Below are 20,713 nucleotides of genomic sequence, written 5' to 3'. Positions count from 1 at the left end.
TGCAGTTACATCTGGCTATGTTGCTCAACATCATTAGCCTTTTTCTGTACTTCTTTAAGAACAGAAGCTTTCAACTTAAAAGACTACAAACAAACAACACTGACTATAACTTCTGCACCATTCAAGCTGTTGCTGCTCTCACAGTACCTTCCTTAATTGGCTGCCAAATATACTATTTCACCTCATCTTAAGTGGCTATAAAGCAAACTGCCACTAAATTCTCATAAACTGGAACATTGTGCAAAAACCTGGCAAGCATTTTCACACTGCATAGTTAATGCAGGCAATACTGTCTTTCTGTCTTTTACGTGGAGGGTACCGTGCCGTAAGCTGACACAGCTCAGCTCCCACCACATTCTCACATTTTGAGTGCTGCTTTGAGTGCCTGAGGATATATCTTATAGTTTTGTTCACAGACAAGTTTGGTGGTTTTGTTTTGTTTTGTTTTTCCGCAGTCATATTATCTATTTCAGAACTTATCAGATACTTTTATGTGAAAGAAAAATTAAGCATACTGGTGAAAAGCAATTTTACCTTTCTTAATACTACTGAGTGGGTTCTTTTGTGGGTAAAATCTTAAGCTAGAGTAAAATCCAACATCTAATCAACAGCTCCAGGTGTTATCTTAAGCCAAACTTTAAAGAAACTCTAAACCTGCTGTGAAACTGCTTAGAGAAATCTCGAGGAAGATCTAGACAAAGCCCTTGTAAGAGCCAGGCCATCAGCCTGAAAAAGGAAAATCCATCTGGTGAAGATGCCCCAGAAGTTTGAGATGAGATAGTTCCCCTTTCCAGGATCAAAGGAAAGATGATGTATTTATTTCTCCCACACCACTCTTTTTTTTTTTTTTTTTTTTTTTTACTGTTTTTGCTAGCCTTCCTCATACAAGTAACACACTGGAAGAGGAGGTTAAAGAATTGCCACTTTCCCAAATTTACCACCGTATTTTATCTGTACACTTAAAAATAATAATAATAATAAAAAAAAAAAAAGTCAAATAGCACAAGCAAAATCTTTACAAGGAAGTTTATTTAACAAATCTGTTGTCAGGCCCAATCAGGTATTTTTTGTCCATCATTTAATATTTATCATTTGTTCCTAACACACCCTGGACTTCAGGTGATAGGAACATTTGCTAGTCAACACACAAAATTTGGTTAATCACAATGGATCATTTTCCACAACTGGCCTCTTCACAGCTGCTATCCCTCCTCCCATGAACATGTTTGTAAGTCAAATGTGAAGCTGTTAGTAGAAACTCAGTTACAGTATCACATGTTCTTGATTGTGACTTTTCCAGAAAGCAAAAAGAAATATCCAGGCCTCAACAAGAAAAGAAGGGAAAGGCTCACTAAGATCCCTGGAGTAAGAAAAAGGAACTTTCAAGCACTGTCTTATTCACAGAGCTGTCCAGCAATATTCATTAAATCATTTGCTGAAATTTGGTGCTTCCCCTCCTTCTCCCTGTAATTAATTTACAGCATAAGAAAACCCTGTGGAAAATGAGTCTGTTGAGTAGCGACTTAAAAAGCTGCATGCAGAGAAGGTGAAGAATGAGCACGTATTTTCAACCAGCAAATGCACTCCCCCTTCCCAATTCTTTCCAGGTACAATATATGCAAATAGCTCAGTGTCTTGCAGATGAACGAGATCACACACATGGCCCATGAAACCGTCTAATTTTACCTCTGGCAACAGACAAAGTCTGCTAAGGCTCAGGTTCATACTGAGCACCAGCTATGACGTTGCCCAGGGAACGATAAGACTCAGTGCTCTCAGCCCTGGGCCAGCAAAGGCTGGGACTCTGATGAACCAGAAGGTCTCACACAAGTATGTCTATTCTCTGCTTAAGAAACACAAGTGCTAACAACGTCAGACATTTCTTATTCTTAGGCTGAGAGCTTTCCTCACCCACCTGCCTGGTGCTGACCTACTAATGATACCAAAGAGAAAGCACACCTTTTGCCCTCCCCTTCGTCCTCGCTGCTTTCTCTAGGAATGTATTATTCACAGCAATGAAAAGTAAAGTCAAAAAGGACAGCTACGTTTTTCTGGCTTTTGTACTCTCTTTCTGCTTTTTTCAGATAATGATATCTGGAAATAGCTCAACAGCTTGTTGACAAACTAGATCATGATTGCCCAGCCTGTGCCTAGCCCAATACAGACAAGCATTCAACCTGCTCCACCTCATCCTTCATCTCAGAGATATGAAATCTCCGCATTTTAAAGCAGCACAAACATAGACTTGAAATAGATATCCAGCCAGCAGTCCACAATGTTTTCAGGCCTGAATTACTCAACTAGGAAGATAATAGTAGGTTTTGTATCCACTGTATGAAGTGCCATATTTCTGACAATGAAGGAATTTATTTGCTCCTAGCTTTATTACATGAAAGCACAAAATGCATTTTCAGACAATAAACAGCACCTTCAGTCCCCTTAATTCTATCTCTGGTATCACATAGAAGGAATGACTATACTCTTTCTCAACAAAGTTAGAACCAGAAGATCCAAATCTAGTCTTAAACCATATTTTTTTTCTAGAGAAACCATATTTTTTTTCTAGAGAAAAAAAATATACAGTTTATGCAAACATTAGCCCTGGTGAGGCCACACCTGGAGTGCTGGGCTCCCCAGTACAAAAGGGGCATGGAACTACTGGGGAGAGTCTAGATGATATAAAGCTACAAAAATGATAAGGGACTGGAGCATCCCTAATACAAGGAGAGGCTGAGAGAGATGGGCCTATTTAGCTTAGAAAAGAGAATTTTGAGAGGGGATCTTATCAATGTCTATAAATATCTGAAGGGAGGGTGTCAAGATGATGGGGCTGGACTGGTTTTGGTGGTGCCTGGTGATAGGACAAGAAGCAACAGGCACAAACTGAAACACAGGAAAGTACATCTGAATATAAAGAAAAATTTCTTTACTGTGAGGGTGACAGAGCTCTGGCACAGGTTGCCCAGAGAGGCTGTGGAGTCTCCTTCTCTGGAGATATTCAAAACCCACCTGGATGTGATCCTGTGCAATGTGCTCTAGGGGACCGTGCTTGACAGGGGTTTGGACCAAATCAGAATATCGGAGTTAGAAGGGACCCACAAGGATCATCAAGTCCAAACCCTGGGTCCCTGGAGAACCACCCAAAAAAAAACGGGGGGGGGGGGGGGGGCTGATGCCCAGAGCGCTCCCTTCCAACCTCAGCCTTTCTGTGTTCGTGTAATTACTTTCTCCTGCATAACAACTTGAATAAGGCCATTTCATCTAAACAGAGCAGAATCACCCCTCAGATAAAGTGGGGATATGTTGCATCATCAGACTTGCAAGGAAAAAAAAAGCCATCAAAACCAGATTTTCAGTAGGCAGAAGAGGGAAGGAGTGTGACAAAAGTTACTGCTCTCTGAAGAAAATTAGAGCATGGAAATGCTTAATCGGTCTGAGTTAAGTTTGAAAAGGAAAATTCAATATCTTTGCTTCCGATTAGCTGCATTTTTCATCCACCTTTTAAAACCCAGGAAAGTTGGACTCTTTCTACAGACTTCATGAAGAAGAGCTAGAGCAAAGTTTTTCCTACTGTAAGGATCCTTCCATTCTTCCCAGTTCGCTAGGACGCTAGGACGTTTACACATACACATGCCATGAGGAAGAGTGTGGGAATATTTGACTTAGCAATGTGTATTTTACCCACACACAAATGCAATTTCTGAAGGCTCAGGCAACCATGTTTCATTATTGGTATATCTGCTATGTCTTCAGTTAAAAACAAAGTCTCTCCCACTCTTGTTCCAGTTAAAAACAAAGTCTCTCCCACTTTACGACTAAAAAGGTACTAAACAGCCATGTACCTTAATCAAGTTTCTATGATTTTGCATTACTGCTAGCAAGCAAAGAAAATAAGGTAGTACAATACCCAGTGACACAGAAGATGGTGTATTATATTGCTTTGCTTCTTATATTACTACAGCTATCCCTATGCCACTTGGAACAGCAACTGGGAATTACAACTTCATCACCCTCCTTATCTCCTACCCGCTCTCACATCCACGCGCCATTCTGAAGTAGATGATCATTTCCTGGGTTATAAAATGACAACCTAGATAACTTCCACGCATTTTGGTGGAGCTCAGTGAGACACAATCTGTGTAACACAGCCTGGAGACAGGACTGAGACGTGGCCTTTTATTCTGTCCCTTTTCATACTCTAGAAACTTATATGGAACACAAAGCTATCTTAACTCCATGCACATACGAAAGTCCTGATGGTCTGCTATTACTAGCATAAGTTAGAGCTGTCTTCAGCCACCCCATGCTGTGTGAAAGTTGAACAAATCCCTCTTTGCCCCATGTAGGGTGAGGTATCATCCCAAAACACTTGCATTTAGTACATTTAAATGCATCCGAAAACTTGGCCCAAATACTTGTATTTGAATTATCTTTCTTAGTGACACAAAAATGAAGAAAATGAATATTTAAGCCCTTTCTGGTCTTTATACAGTCTGAATAAGTTCCTATTGAGACTGATTTTTTCCCCCACGTGACTTTTACCATATCATACTTTGAAGCAATAGAATTACGTACAGATGGTGTGTTCCTCATCACAGCTGAATTTGATCTCTGTTGTGATATTTTAATAACAAGGTAAAATCAGCATGCATATAATAGCAGGCTGAGCAGTTTAAAAATAAGTCTTCTCTTCAAAAGTAATAATAGCAGCAAATTCTCTTCTCTGCTTCTTTAGGTAATGACTTTATTTGGATACCAACTGTCAGATTCATGGAAACATTTTGAAGACTGAGAATGTTGAAATACTTTCGATAACAGTGATCACAACAGCCATGAAAATGACAGCAAATGACTTCTCAAGTGAAGCACAAGACAGAAAAGACATTTCATAAATGTTAGTTTCAGATGTTACCTGCATAACTCACTCCCCCTAGGTAAAAGCTTCTATCTATTTGAATTCAACTTTTTTTAGTGATTACAAGAAATAAAATATAGCTTTAAAATATATATATCTAAAGCCATGTCAACTATTAGCAGAATATTAAAGTGAACTCTGACACTGAACTATAGCTATGATTCTTTCCACTACTGTAGAACTTTCAAAGTGGTAACAGTCAAAGAAAGAGGTTATATGTGCAAAGTTAACTGTAATGATCATATATTTCACAGCAGTAGAAGAGTTCAGTACTTTTTAATTCAAATTTTTTCTTCTTCAAATTTCTTCATTAAGTTTTCTTATATGAATGAGGTTGCAATGGACTTCGGCCAACAAAACACAGATAACCTCACACATAAGGATATTTTAATACATATTAAGTATTAAATACAGCTATTACCAAATTTTTGATGCCTTCTATTTATAAACAGTTTAAAGGCTATTTATTTTCCAATTCATAGATTTCACTTTCACAGCAAGGCCCAAATTCAAGTAGTACAGAAGAAATACAATCTAAACTAAGCCAGTGTCATGAGGGATCAGTAATACTTGGAACATATATTGTTCTGATGACTTGCAGTAATAGCTAATCTCTGTCTTGCATGCATAGTGTATATTACCACCTCAAGGAGGAAAGGAAATATGTTAAAGAAAAGTCTGATCTATGGGTAACCTTGAAAAATATCCATTTTTACACATATTGAAATTATAAAAGAATAAGCAGAAGGAAAAAAAAAATTCTTTGTTAATGAGCAGTCTCATTTCTAAGAAGCCTCTTACATGATACAAAGTCACAATGAGCTACACAAATAATTTGCTAAGAAAATCAGCTAGAACTCGTCAGACACAATCACAGAGAAATTGTGTAAAATTCCTGAAAGTATTTGAAAATTATGTTTTGATAATATGAAGGTGTAGAAATCTCAATAATAACAGAAGAACCCATAAACATTAAAATCTTTTTTTTTTTCAGAGAGACCAATATGCTCCTATGCTTAATATATGCAACCCTCTCCTTCAAACAAACATAACAGAATTGAAATGTGAAATGACCAGCAAGAAAAACTCAAGGGTTGACAAGATGTCATTAACATTTTGGGACTGGGAAGCAATAAGCTCTCAGTTTAAAGATCCCCTTCCTGGTCTCTCACGAGGTAGTTCAGACTCCAGCCTCAGCCCCACCTGCAGCTATTTTGGAGCACCTGATTAAAGTATAGTTATCACCTCTGCTTCTGGGACCAGCCACCTTTCAGGGATGTGGATGTCAGGTTAGGATCAGCTCTAAGACCTGAAGCCTACTCTCCAGCCAGCCATAACATGCCATCAGCTATCCAGAGACCAATTTTTAAGCAAACTCATATCTAAAACTCCAGTCTTATGGGTATGACCTACCTCTCTACCATTACCTACCTCTTCAAAATACATAAGAGTTGAAATTAATCAGTCAAGGCTTCTGTCACAGCTGTAATTTGGAGATAACATACACTCAAACAAAAAAAAGAAAATATTTTTATTCTTTATTTCATTTCTCTTGACACACTTAAGCATTCTGGAGCATGCTTACACATCATCTTTGTCATTAGCCTCCTTCCGTGTCCTCCATGGCTACAGAAAGACTGGAAAATTTCCTCTTGTAATGTTAAGAATTTGTGTTTTTGGCCTGCCAGTATCTTTAGTACTGTTTAGTACTGTTCAGGTGCATGGATTCAAAAATAAATTAGTTCTGACAGCAAAAACACCCAACCCAGACACATTCAGTGACTCAAAATCTGGGACACCGATTGCCTAGTCTCATTCACAGTAGGTGTTTCTAGAAAGAAATAAAGCCATTGAGGTTGGATAAAATGATTCTAAATTAAATTGATAAGTTGAATGAAATAATATTTCATAAAACTAAAGCAGATGTCTCCCACATTTTCCCAAATCACCTTTTTCTGGTGATCTGCTTTCCCACTTAATGCAAATGGATATCATGCAGTTCTTAGTCTGACTGCTCCAATGAGCTAAATGGGGAAAAAGTCTTCTGAGAATCTTATGAAAAATCCCGTTTTTCATTTTAGGTATGTGTAAATGGATTCACATTTGAATAATTCTCACAGGAATTAGTAATGGTTTAAAGATCTCCATCCCAGCTTGCTGGTGATCCCTAGTATGTCCCAAATAATTTAATCTTTTTACTCTAAAGTTTTCGCTTGAAATTCTTATTCTCTAATTTTTTTTTATTTTTTCTTCAATTTTTTAATTTTTTCTTTTCTTTTTTTTTTTTTTTTTTTCCTGTTAGGAAGTTAAAATGAATTACAGTGACTTTTTTTTGGCTCTGTAAAAGAAGGTTTTTTTTCATCATCATCATAAAGAAAGGAACCAGATTTTTACAAAGGCAAAAAAGGCAAAGCTTTTCATTTTCTATCAGAGGCATTCCTTTATAGAACATCAACCAGAATGAATAATTATTCCCCTCTCATTTGACAAAACTAAAATGGTTGGCTGGCTTATATAAGAGATTTTTTGATATGGGGACATAAATCTCCCCTGCTTCCTTTACATCCAAGTGACAAATCTTTGCCTTTTTTTATAATTATTATTATTTTTTTATTTTATTTTACTGTGTCTGAGAGCTCTGAATTCTATTTATACACAGGAATAAAACTGTTCTTCATTTCCCACCCAAAGGTCTCCTCTTAGCAGTCCACTATTATAGCTTTTCTTTTGAAAAAGTGGATGTCTTTTATCTTTCCTATCCTTTTCCATTTTCCCAAGTATCAGTCTTTATATAATATCACATATATTCACTCAGCTGTATTCCATTAGCCGTTAAAAACATCTCTGTATATCCTTTCACAGTGCTGAGACAGCATTCATTGAAAAACTAATTGAGACAACTAAGAGTTATACATTTACTTGAAGTCTATGGGCTTTGATGTGCATACTTTTCTTGCAAAGAAAAGATGGTAAGAAATATATAGAAAGATAGGGCGGGGATGAGTGGGGAAAGCATGTTCTAGGCCAAACCATAGGATTATAAAAAGCCTGAGATTGTAGAGACCTCCGGAGGCCATTTAGTCCAATTGCTAATGTCAAAGTCAGACCACGCTGCTCAGCTCCTGCCCAGTTGTGTTTTGAGGACCTCTGAGGGTCCCCAGCCTGCTTGCTTTGGGCTCAGACACATTCGTGCACTGTGGTAGCCACCAGCTCCCGAGGAGCTGCATGGCAGTACCATCTAAAGAGAGCACCGAGAGAGTCTCCTGTCATCATGGCACTCTACACATTGCATTTGTGTGGTTAATGACTCTGGAAATTACCAGTAGCAAGTACAACATCTCCCAGATTATTTAACATTCAAGTGAAGCAGAAGTCTAGGAGGGCCACTAAATACCCAAAGAATTCATTTCCCATGACCCTGTGATTAAAATACTAAAATTTAGTAATAACCTTTTCTATTCATATATCATAGCCATTCCTCAGAGGTGCTCAAAATACTAAAAGCATCAAGCAGCCCTCCCTATCTTTCTAGTGGGAAAATATTTTTATTCCTAAATCAAGGATGAGTAAAGCAGGGCAGAAAGGTGACCAAGCACTCCTGCTGCAGTCTTGCACTGGAGACAGCAAAGGAGCTGCAGGAGCTTCCATACATCTGTATCTGTAACATTCACTACTCCAGTTCTTCCTATCCCAACAAAACAGATGAAATTCACATAAACACCCAGTGTTTATGTGAATCTACCAGTGCTCACAGCAAAGCCAGTGGATCTCTCTGTGGCTTTACTTGGGCAGACAAATTCCCAGGGAGCATTTTCTCCATTAAAATTTCTAACTACTAGCATCAGTGCTACTAAAACTGCACAGAGATTTGTCATCACTGTGACCTGCAAGTATCTAATTTGACAGAACAGACTGTCACCTCATTTGATAATAGTTCAGTCCTCAATAATTTCCCCAGTGTTTGTTCACACACAGAAAATTTATTCCTCTGACCTTTGCTTCCAAAAATTAAGCAGAATAATTGGAGGAATTGTTCTATAATTGAAACCCTCAGCATGATTATTGGCAGCTCAACTCCAGAGATTTTTACCTTTAATCTACACCTCATCATATCTGTAATGAACATCACAATTTAATACACCAGGCAACAACAACAACAGTAATAACAATAATATGGTGCTGCTTAAGAAGGGCAGTGATGTTATTCCGTGCTGTCAGTACCGTAAACAGAATTCACAGGAGAATAATCTGATAATAATGAATTCATGACTAGCATTCATATTTTTGAACTTCCTTTCAATGAATATTTTGAGTAAAAAAAAAAAATATGACTGAGTTACCAATTCTCCTTTGAACATCAGGAGACATAACAGACAAGTGAGACACGTGGAGCATATTTAACATGGCTGACACTACTGTATTAGAAATTAATCAGGCTTTTGAGAATAGGGGAGAAAAAAAATGCCTATGGAATATTTTTCTCCATTTCCATTTTCTTTTCCTCATGTACTGCAGACATGCAAACGAGACCACAGGTAAACACTTTCTAGAGTCTCCCATCACTACCAAAATCTCAAATGTAATTAACTATTCTGTCTTTTCCCACCTCAGTTTAGCTCCCTTTACACACGCAGATTTCTAATATGAACTCTCAAACACATTTTATTTTTTTCCTGTTTAGACAAACCTTAGTTATAGCAGAAGAAAAAAATAAATAAATAAAAAGCAGAAAATCCATACCAGGACAAAATAAATAAATAAATAAATAAATAAAGATTGCTTCCTGATGCATTTTTTATAGTGACTTTTTAGAGAAAGAATTTATACAGCAGCAATATCAAAATATGATTTCAATTGACTGTCCACTGACAGCACGATACCTATAGTTACTAATGTCACCACCATTTGCAAATATTTCGAGACTGACTTGAACTGGGTGGAACATGTAAACTGCACACCGTCAGCTCTCCAAAATAAGGAGTCTTTGTCTGATGGGTCCCTGGCTGCGCATGACCTATTTGTCTTACTCTCAACACCCCAAAGAAAACCAAAAGGGCTTTAAGTCTTAAGTGTTGTTTGTTTGTTGGTGTGTTTTTGTTGTTGTTGTTGTTGTTTGTTTGTTTTCATCCTCCCACACATTCACGTTTCCCCTCTGGGAACAAACCTTCATCCTCTTTCCACAGCCAGGAGAACAAGGCAAACAGGTCTTCTTCCCTGCAGCCCCACCAGAGGGAAGAGAACAAACAAAAGAATAAGTAGCTATATGCCCATGACTCTTTAATAGACTTATTCCTTTACCAGTGCATGATTTAACTAGGACTGGAAGACTTTAGAGTTAATATATTGTCCCAGCGTTCATTGCCAGTTTTAACAGGTCCATGCTCTTTGCTATCAATCTGCAGTTCCCCCTACATGTATACAGCCTTCAAGACAGTCCACAAAGGCTGAATTAAGCAGGCAGACAAGCCAAGTCATTTACATTTATTCTTTTGTCTTATTTTCCAGGGCAGTTAAATCTACAAAAGATTGCCAGGCTTACAATGCATGCTAAGTTTCATGTCCACTAGATATTTCCAAACCACATACACACAGGAGGGGGAGGAAAAAGAAAAAGAAAAAAAGAAAAGGATCATAAACTGGTAGAATTCAAGTGACAAAAAAACACCACAGAGACAACCAGTCCCCTGATGGCAGAAAGCCAGGCACAAGCTATTCTTATAGTTTTTGGGCTTACATTTGGGCTGGCAATCTGCAGGAGTGGATATAGGGTAGGAGTGGGGGGCGGATGGCTGAGCAGTAGCACTCTCCCCCCAGTGATGAATAGTAACTAGCAACTCTTCACTCCAAGACCACTATCTAAACAACAGCACACATGGATTTGACCCTGGGAATATGTATGTACTGCAGAGTCACAAAACAAGCAGTGAAATCACACACTAAGTCAGTCCCATATATGAGGCCTGCCTTTTTTTCCTGGCTTTTCCATGTCCTGGCTAAAAAAGAAACAAACAATTCATGAACCACCATATTTCAAGACATAGAACATGCCCATTCCCATATTTGCTTTTGCTGGATTTTCTTCTCTATTTTTTTTTTAATTTCCCTCCCTCTTCCAGGAGGTTCTTGTCTTATCTCTACATAGAAAGGCATCTGAACATCTGGTTCAGCTACTTGGCAAGTTCACAGACCTTCATGCAGATTCAAACTACTCCTTCTCTCCTTATAAAAAGGAAGGGTGATGTATTATAGGCCTTAAGTTCTTTACAAAAAAGCCACAAGAATCTCAATAGCCTGATCCTGCCCAGTATCTCCAAAACTCCCCGCCTAAACTTTAAATTTACAGGAAATAAAGACATGGATAGCAGCCAGCTGATGTATATTGTTACAGTTATGTGCTAGAATATAGATTCATTTTCCAGATCTGATACCAGTTTCCTCCGGTATTTTGCACAAGCCTCAAATTCTCTTCATCTTCAAGTCTGTACACTTAAGAATACTAGTATTTCCCTGCATCCTGCAGAGGTTCCAGGTAAGTTTTCAGAAACTTAGGCTACTACAGAGACAAGGGCAATATCAAAATCTCTCTATGGAAAAGAATATCCAAACCAAGATTTATCATTAATAAAAAGTATGTTTCTTAAACTTGTTTATGTGATACTGAATCTGTAGGAGAGATCTGCGAAAGAGAAAAAAAAAAAAAAAAAAAAAAAAGCATTTGAATTGCAGTATCTGAAGTGACCAGAAAACACGTAATAGCCTCATTTTCAGATCACAAACTTCAGCTTTTCATATATAAAATGATATGTGGTCCACACTGGACAGGAGCAAAATTTTAAAGAAATCTAATGGGCAGCCGTAAACTTTGTATTTGAAGATGCAAACTTAATTTACTTAAAGATTTGGTCTCTGAGACCAATTTTTAAACTGTAGCAGATATGCAAGTTAAAAAGTGGACAGTGCACCTTTAAGTCAAAGTTTAGAAACCCAAATAAGAACATGACTCCAGATCTCAACAAAGCACAATAAAATTCCATTTATTATTAAAAATAATAACAATAATAATCCTTATATTTGAATGACAGCCAAGCTTTTTGTTTGATTGTTCTGTTTTCTTCTTTGATAGAATGAAGAATATTACCATTTTTTCCTCCTGTTTTTAGAGAATACTACTATTGTCTGCAACTAGACACTGGTAAAGCTAACAATAACTAAGTGGTGCTAAGTATTCACAGTTTTTCTGATCCCTTGAAATCAGAATTCATTCTTAAGAAAAATACTTTCACCATCTGCTTAGGATAAAACCAATCTTACCCCACCGTTATTTTTAAATCCTAAAACATGAAAACAAATTCAGAGAGAAACAGAATACGAAAATGTGAAAACTACTAAACCAAACTTTAAATTCATAACAAGAATAAAAAAGCATTTCTGCAAAAGTCCACAGCATGCACTTCAGATTTTTCTTCAAGCTTAAATATAAGTAACCTCATTATATTTAGCATTTTTATTCCTCGACAGCGCTAGGAATCTTGCCAGTGATTTTGGCACTGTTATCACTATCAGTTCATTTGAAGCCAAATTTGCACCTGGTTTCTGATTGCTAGCATCCATTTACAAGTTTAAATCAATGAAACCTATTAGCATGTTCTCTGTGATGCAGTTTAATTTTTATAGTAATGTATTATTAATGTAATCATCTCAATAAGCCTTATACTGTATAAAAAGGAAAGATTCAAGCTACAGAAATTTAATAAGCTAGGAAGTTATTTCACTGTATATTACTTTAATACTAAAAGTTAAGTAATTTGCTGAATATTCACTGAAACTTAAATAATTGACTTACTGGAAGAAATTTAAGTAAAGCTAACAGAAAAGTAACAAAGAAAGCATCAGACAAAATCAGAACCTCATGCAATCTACGTATATAGATTATTCTATGTGACTGGATCATCAGATTTTATTGTTATGGGATTTCTGTGCTGAAACAAAACTAGTCTTCCTCCAGAGGCAAGCGTATACAGTGCATGTATTAGATACTCAAATAGTCTTCTGTTACCTAGATTTGACAATGGGGAATTACTTCTGGAAAAATAAAAATAAAAATAGGTAGGTTGCTGATGAAATGCCCTTAGCAGCATCATTGCCTAAGCAAAAATGAGGAAGTAATTTTAAATTCAAAAGTGCATTTTCTGAAAGGCAGGGGACTGAGTGCTGAATGTCACTCAAACCACAGTATTGAAATTCTGCAAACTTGTCAGTATTAGAAAGTTTGCTCAGTGCTAAAGATTTGGTCCAAGATTAAGATCATTGTCTCAAATTCTGACAAACAAATTATCACAATGATCTCCTATTTCTTCTTAGCCTATTAAAATATCATTCTGTTAAAATCAACCAACTAAAAGCCAGATATCATTACCTTTTCTTTGTATTTGCTTATGGGTATATCTTCCAGCTACTACAGACCCTCAGTTCTTCCCATCTTTCTGTAGAGGTGGTTCTCTAAATACATACCTTATATAGCCTATGTTCAGCTAATGATCACCTTTAAGTAATCTCATTTTAACTAAAGGTCAAAAATTGATATTCTCTAGTGTAAGCAGGACTGCAGAAAATTGAACTAAGCCATATGATTTATTAATGCACCAGATTCCAAATCATTCTTGAGCCTCGTTTTCACTTTTAGAATTAATTAGCTTTAGAATTTTATAAGCCATTGCTAGTTGAACTTATTGTTAATTGGCTGCAGTTCAACAAGGGGGATATCTTTGGAAATGCTAATTTATGAAATACAGTTATTTGTTTATCATCCCATTAGAGCAATAAGAAGCATACACCATCTGATACCTGTAGCACAGAAAGCAAATGCTATTTCATGTTTCACAGGATCTACTAATCATAGCAGAGGCTGAGATCCTCTCATTGGCTGCATCACATCCTTGGATCAGTACCAGTGGGAGATTTTATCCTCACTCCATATCAGTACCAGAGCAGGTGGTGCTGGCAATTTAAAAATATGCTTAGAAGTGGGAGTGTGCTCAAGTCAGCTGAAACCTGTGTATAAGAGGTTTTGTGACAGGACTCAAATGGAATTGCAAAGGACCCAGGGCTGCAATCCCCATGGCTTCCATCCTACAGGCCCCCACACACTCTCTCCTCTCAGAGAATTGCAGTTTGGCACACTGTGGCCCAATACAAAAAGATCTAGCACTCTTCGAGAGGCAAAGGACCCTCACCTTTCTTCAAAGGCACTAGCAAAGTAGCAAGCATGATCAGCATTGCATAGCCATGCTTACAGAGAATATGATGATCAAAAATTGTATGCATCATAGTCAGTCAGCTACACCTTCACCCACAGAAGCTCTGAATACAAAATTCACTCTGCGAAGAAGAGTTGGTCAATTCGTCCATTGGTTGATACACACAGTCAGCTTGAATTACAGGATGAAGCGCATTCACAGCATCTTGTGCAACCTCTAGTTTGTGCTACCCAGCACAGCCTTAGAGGAGGAAAGACTGTAATTTTGGAAAGCCAGATCCACCAACTGTTCATATTTCTTGAAAGTCAGATTGACCAATGTATTACCCAGTGCTGCCAACTCTCTATTTTCCCCTAAATACCAGGATCTGTGATGGGAGTTAACCTACCTCATAGGCACTTGGAAAACTACAGATACGGAAGGGAAAGCTTCTGTGTCATCTTGTAGCCTACAAAAACAGGTTCATCAATACAGTTTAATCACCAGATACGCCACATACAATGGCTGAAGAACAGTTCATTGAAATTCACAGTCTTCATTGAGGGAAAAAATCCCATAGCAGATGTTCACAAAATAAAGAACAGTGCAAGTATAAAGCTATCCAACTCACCCTGACAGCTTCAAGCAACCTCCAGCTAGGTGAAACCTCCAAGATGAAGGTTACATTTGAGTAAGTGTAACAGCATCCATTCTAAATTTCTGTTGGTATGTCTAAACCCCCTTGAAGCCATTTATATTTCTGATCTGCTCAGTATACTGAAGCAACTAATTACACAAGTATGAAGTGCCTGAGAATTCAAAATAAAAATCACAGATTTTGGTTCAATTGCCTAACTTTGAGTCTCACATGATTTTAAATCCTTGAAATATATTATTCTGAATGAACAGGCTTAGATTTAGACTACACAAGTACACAGACTAAAATATAATCCTATCAAAAGAAAAAAAAATTACCTCTCCTTCCATGCTCACTGGGATTGCAAAGGTGATAAGTCATTGAAAGGACATGCACGGGGCTAAGTAGAACTGGAAGTCAAACATGAATTATTGTATTATATTATATACATGTGAATACCTGAAAGTCTTGCTCATTCAAAGTAGCTCATAAGGCTAGAAAAAAGTGAAGCTAACCATGGATCAAGTATTGTCTCAGTAGCAAACAGGATTTTATTCATCCTTTTTTTGTAATGTCTATCCAATCTCACTTCTTCTAACCTTTTCTCCTTTGTTCTGATTTATTCAAGAACTATTACCAGAGGAAGCCAAAAAGGCTAGACATAATTTCAAAGTCAGAGGTGGAAAAAAGAGCCCCCCCAAACCCTCCAATCCTCAATATGCATCTGATTTACTGTTTGAATCAGAATGTGCACAGGAGTATTAGCCATCTGTGTCACTCTGTGCAATTCCACAGACGCACACAGTGCCCAGGCTACTAGAAGGGTGGAGAGGACTGGTGCCTGCTGGTTCATAATCAGCACTGAAAGAATTGCATTTTTTTTCGCATCTCTTTAGATGCACATGGAAGTGTATTGGAAAGTTGTAACTGCAGAGAAGAAAGGAAGAATAAAAAGTTCGTTGAGAGGGGACAGGAAAGATTGGATCCAGTGAGAAGAGGTGAACATCTTGACAAGGAGAGAAAATGCAGGAATGAGGAGGAAGAATAAGAACAATTTAAAGATGCAAGAAGACAAATAAAGAAGTGGTTAAGAAGGGGATTGAAAGGAAGAGATGGATTAAAAGTCACTGGAGACTGAAAGGAGAATGTAATGCAGGAACACGATTTTTTATTTGTTATATATATATATATTTCCTTTTAGTAGCTATGAAGAAATGAAGGATAGAGGGAGAGAATAAAGGAGGGAGGACAGAGTATGTGAGAACTCCAGTCTCTGCAAAAGAGATGAAAGGACAAGGTGAGAAAGAGTAGAGGATGAGTAGAGATAAATGGAAACAAAAATAAAAATTAACATCTATTGCGTTTTGTATAAAACAAAGAGAAAGCAACCACTTCTGATTCATGACAAGTCTACTAGCTAGCAGTCCTAAAGAAAATTATTTAAAAGCCCAAAGAATAAAAATTCCTCCTTTTCTATACCACTGTTCCTGACTATTCTTTGATCCCATCAGCCATTTAGCAATCAGCGAATCAGTCAAAAGGTATTTCCCAGGCGACTTGTTATTGCCTTTGTGTTCTGGGCACAACACACACTTTCTACTTTCATTATTTCTTTAGATTTATAGAAGATGTCAGCCATTCCGGAGGGGCCTTTTCTATGCTCTAACATCTTTTGCAACATCCAATTCCACAATCTTATCAATATCATTGCAGTAAACAGAATTGCTCAGTGCTCACTAAACACTTAATTCTTATAATGGTCTACAGGCAAAATAAAACACTGGAGGAACATAAACACTCCCATGTCCTTTCTGGTGATTTCTGAGAGGCTTTCACAAACATACCACAATAACTGCCCTATCTCATCCAAAATTACAAGTTTCCTCATCTTTAATACTACTATCAGAAACAGCCTACATAATGTCCCTCTTAACCAAGTCCCAAACCACTTATAGCTTTCAAATTGTTAATAATAATAATAATGATACAGTAAAATAAAACACACAAGGATCTTACTTTAACATGCAGATTGCAAGCACAACTCCCCAAGCACCAGCGCTGCTACTTTTGGCAGACTTTCCTTGAGACCACTGGGAAACTGCTGCCCTTACCTAGCACATCTGAGTAGCAGGTCTGTGAGGTGGCAGACGCACACAGGAGTAGCGTACGGTCAGCCTGCTGAACAGATGACAGCACTTAACTTACCATCTTAGGCAGACAAAAGATACACAGTCCTTGTTCCAGTAGTTATCCAAAAGTCTGCCAACCCAAATACTAAACTAGTGAATGAAACCAAGGATGTTAATAGCAGGTTTGTTGCAGGTGTCCTTAACATACACCATGGTTGTCTAAATTTCTTGCCCATTCAGAAGACTGACCCATCCCTCCTTGGAAATTGATAATACTACACTGCACCCCAATATTCACATTGCTCCATCAGTTTTATGACTGTGCTATGTGCATGAAGTCCTGATTTGTGGATAGCTGACATCTTTCTGCACTGGACTGACATTTAGGGATTTTAATTTGTATTCTATTATTGCTTTAAGACATATAAATACTTCCTCTTTTTATCTACACATGTTGAGAAAGGGCTGTTTGGGGCTTTTTTTAGTTTTAAGTCTCTTGCATGTTCACTTATGGCAGCTTTGATGTTTGGCTACTTGGTCCCTTGCATGTTTTACCTCATTAACATAGAACGTAGAAGCTCTACTGAATAATTAGCTGGGGTAGGATCCTTGACTTCCATACGTACATTCTTAATTTGACATTTAAATTAACAACAGATTATGGTGGCTTCATTCAAAAATAATACAAGGGAGAAACAAAGTGGCAACCTACACAAGAATACATCCATTTAAAAAAAAAAAAAAAAGTCTGCTAGATATGCCACACGAAAGCTCTGAGTTATTTATGGAATTAACTCTATTGCACTGTTCAAGGAAAAATACATTGAGGCTGTGCCAAAAATAAATCAAGAGGAGGGAAACCTGTCACAAGGCAGCAAACAACTGTTATTCAAATATTTTTTCTAAATGTGGATAGCAATGGGTGATCCACTTTGCATGAAGAGCAGCTTTGAAGAAGATATCCCAGGCTGGCTCTGGAAGCATTGAGGCGATTATGTCACTCCAGTGAAGAATCCTTCAGCAAATTCACTTATGTACTGACAAGGAGCCACTTCTTAACTTACCATCACAACTACAAAGCTTGTTACTTTTCCCAGACTCTTCAATCTACTTACCATGGTCAAATAAGCATACAGTGTTACTCAGGTATCTATTTCTAGTAATAACTAAAAGGAGGCACAGATATCTTAGATCTTATTTGGCATCTACAACTTCAGTATTGCTTTTTCCAATTTCTGTTGAGAAGCCACAGATGCAGATAAAAAGGCAAGGGTAAAGGTGGCTGCACAGCTGTGTCTGCTACTTCTTTATCAAATTGTATTTCTACAGTTGAATTTGACAAAGTAGGCTATATAAATCCTGGATTATTAGCATGGAAGACTAGTTTCAACAGATAATGAAACCTATTGCCTTCATGACAATGAAGATCATGTACTGCACACCAGGTGAAGACTGTCCAACTTAGCCTAGAGCAAAATTGAGTTGCAAAGTTGTGAAGAACTCTGGTTCAGCCTGTAAGCTGAAGTTGCCTATATCCTGTCATGGCTGTTCCAGAACTTTGAATTGGATAGTAAATCTGACTTTAATGCCTGGACCCAAACTGCAGGGACTACATGACACAAATCACTGATCTAATCTAAGCTCAAACAATTCTGACAATTCAAGTTGTACAGCTGCTTTACACCAGATAAGGTATCACCGCATCTGTAATACTCTAGCTTTATCAGGTACTGTATCTGGCATAAAACCGTGAAGCTAAAATAAACCTCAATCATATTTTCTGACTAATACAACAGGAACGTGTCTGCATGAACACAATTGTCACTGAAACATCTGAGATACAAGCAGGCAGGCATAATACCTTGTCTTGCAAACTCTTGGTTTTCTTCCAACCACTACAACACATACACATACACGGTCTTTTTTTTTTTTTTTTCTGGGTTTGATATACAAAGAGCAGTTTGCTGTACTGGGTCGACTGCTGACTGGGGATGGTTTACAAATGCAAGGACCCTGAAAAAGCAGAGGCTTTCTGCCACTGTACTTGGTAACAAGTAATAAAGCATTTCTCTCCTGGCCACAGTAATTGTATATTTGTACAAAACCTCACAATAAACTGCTCCACCAAATGCCACAGCCAGTTCTTGTATTTACTCAGCTCAAGCACTCCAACAGAAATTCTGCTTTGGTGAGCCAAGAGCCAAGCACAACGTGCCATCAGGTCACACAAGCGAAAGGCCTTTCTCAGGTGTGGCAGCAAGAAGATTCCTGAATCCCAGCAGATTTTCTTAAATACTCATTTTAAAATGCTAATTAATATTATTGATATTACCTAGAAGCTAAACTAAGGCTGAAAACAGGAGGGGGAGCTCTCACTGCACCATGTAGGAATGAAAACAGGGCAGAAGTGGTGCTTTTGCCCATCAGGAGAGCCTGGGCAACTCCTGCTGTTTTCCAGTGCCATCCTGTCAGCAAGCCTGGTGGCAGTGGGAAGGGTGCATAACTCTTCCAGCTAGCTCCTTATCATTAAAGTATTTCCCATTTGCCACAATTTTTAATTTATGGTTTTTAATCTAATCTTTTAACATATTTCCTCTCCCAGGAGCAAGAAAATAATCACATTTTGCCATACAGAAGTCTACTCCTCTTCTCCTTCCCTGTACTTTGACTGCTAAGAGAGAAAATCTATACACATTTTGCTCTGTTACAGTTATACGTTCTCATTTTCCATTATTTGTCTTTAGTGACACTTGTTTCTATGACTGTTGCAAAGAGGTGAATTCAATACCAAAATAAAAGCAAAATGCTCTATCATCTCTGGCACTCTGCAATAGACTTACACCTCAAAACCCCCACAACTTTGGTTCCCACAGTTACTCAGCTACACTGCATGTATATATTAACACATCAGAGCTCAGCAGTGTTGATAAGTATACAGCACTACTACAGTACAAGTGGGGAAGAATCATAGTTGCTTTGGTAACCATCACTTTGAATTTCCTGACTTCTTTTTTTTACCCCTGCCCCCTCCCCCTTCTTGCATTCACATTCTTGGCCATAACTCTACACCAACTCAGGTGCCTACATTGATATTCATGAGACCTAAATAAAATATAGTTTCCCCGACATTGCAGCCTGACAATTGAAATGTTTTCATTTGAAGCATATTACCCCATATATATTTGAAATTATTTTCAAGCAGGGCTCATGCTGAGCTGAGGCAAAACTGCATATAAAGGTGGTTTCTACTTTGGAGGTTTGTCTGTGCATGTACTCACAAATAAATACCAGCTACAACTCCAGATTTGGTTGAACACTCTCCTTCCATTTCCCTAATACATAAGATATAGCAGTGGTACAGGGAGCACCTAGGGAACTGCCTCCTAAAAATTCCCCTTGTCAATCCAAATACCAGTGCTAATCACACATACACAACCAAGCTTTACTACTGATCCTACCAATCTGGATAAGTTTGCTTAGGAAATACATGCACTGTTAATAAAAGCAATATCTACCACCTTCAGAGGAATTCAGGCTCTTTCTTATTTCATAGATTATTCATATGTTTAATTTTAATGATTACCTATTTGACTGGCATATAAAAAAAAAAAAAAAACTTGTATAAAATTAATCAAGAATCATTTTAACCAGTATTTCCTTTATCTGTGTAACATCAGTATTCCACTGCTGAAAAAGATATTTAAATATTCAGAGCAATAACGAGGGAAGAAAAAAAAAAAAGCAGCTATCACAGAATGAAGACAGCAAATCCAAGGCAAGAGCTTTCAGACTCAAC

Source organism: Anser cygnoides, chromosome 1 (genome assembly GCF_040182565.1).
Source record: "Anser cygnoides isolate HZ-2024a breed goose chromosome 1, Taihu_goose_T2T_genome, whole genome shotgun sequence".
NCBI classification, from domain to species: domain Eukaryota; kingdom Metazoa; phylum Chordata; class Aves; order Anseriformes; family Anatidae; genus Anser; species Anser cygnoides.
This window is presented reverse-complemented; position numbering follows the sequence as displayed.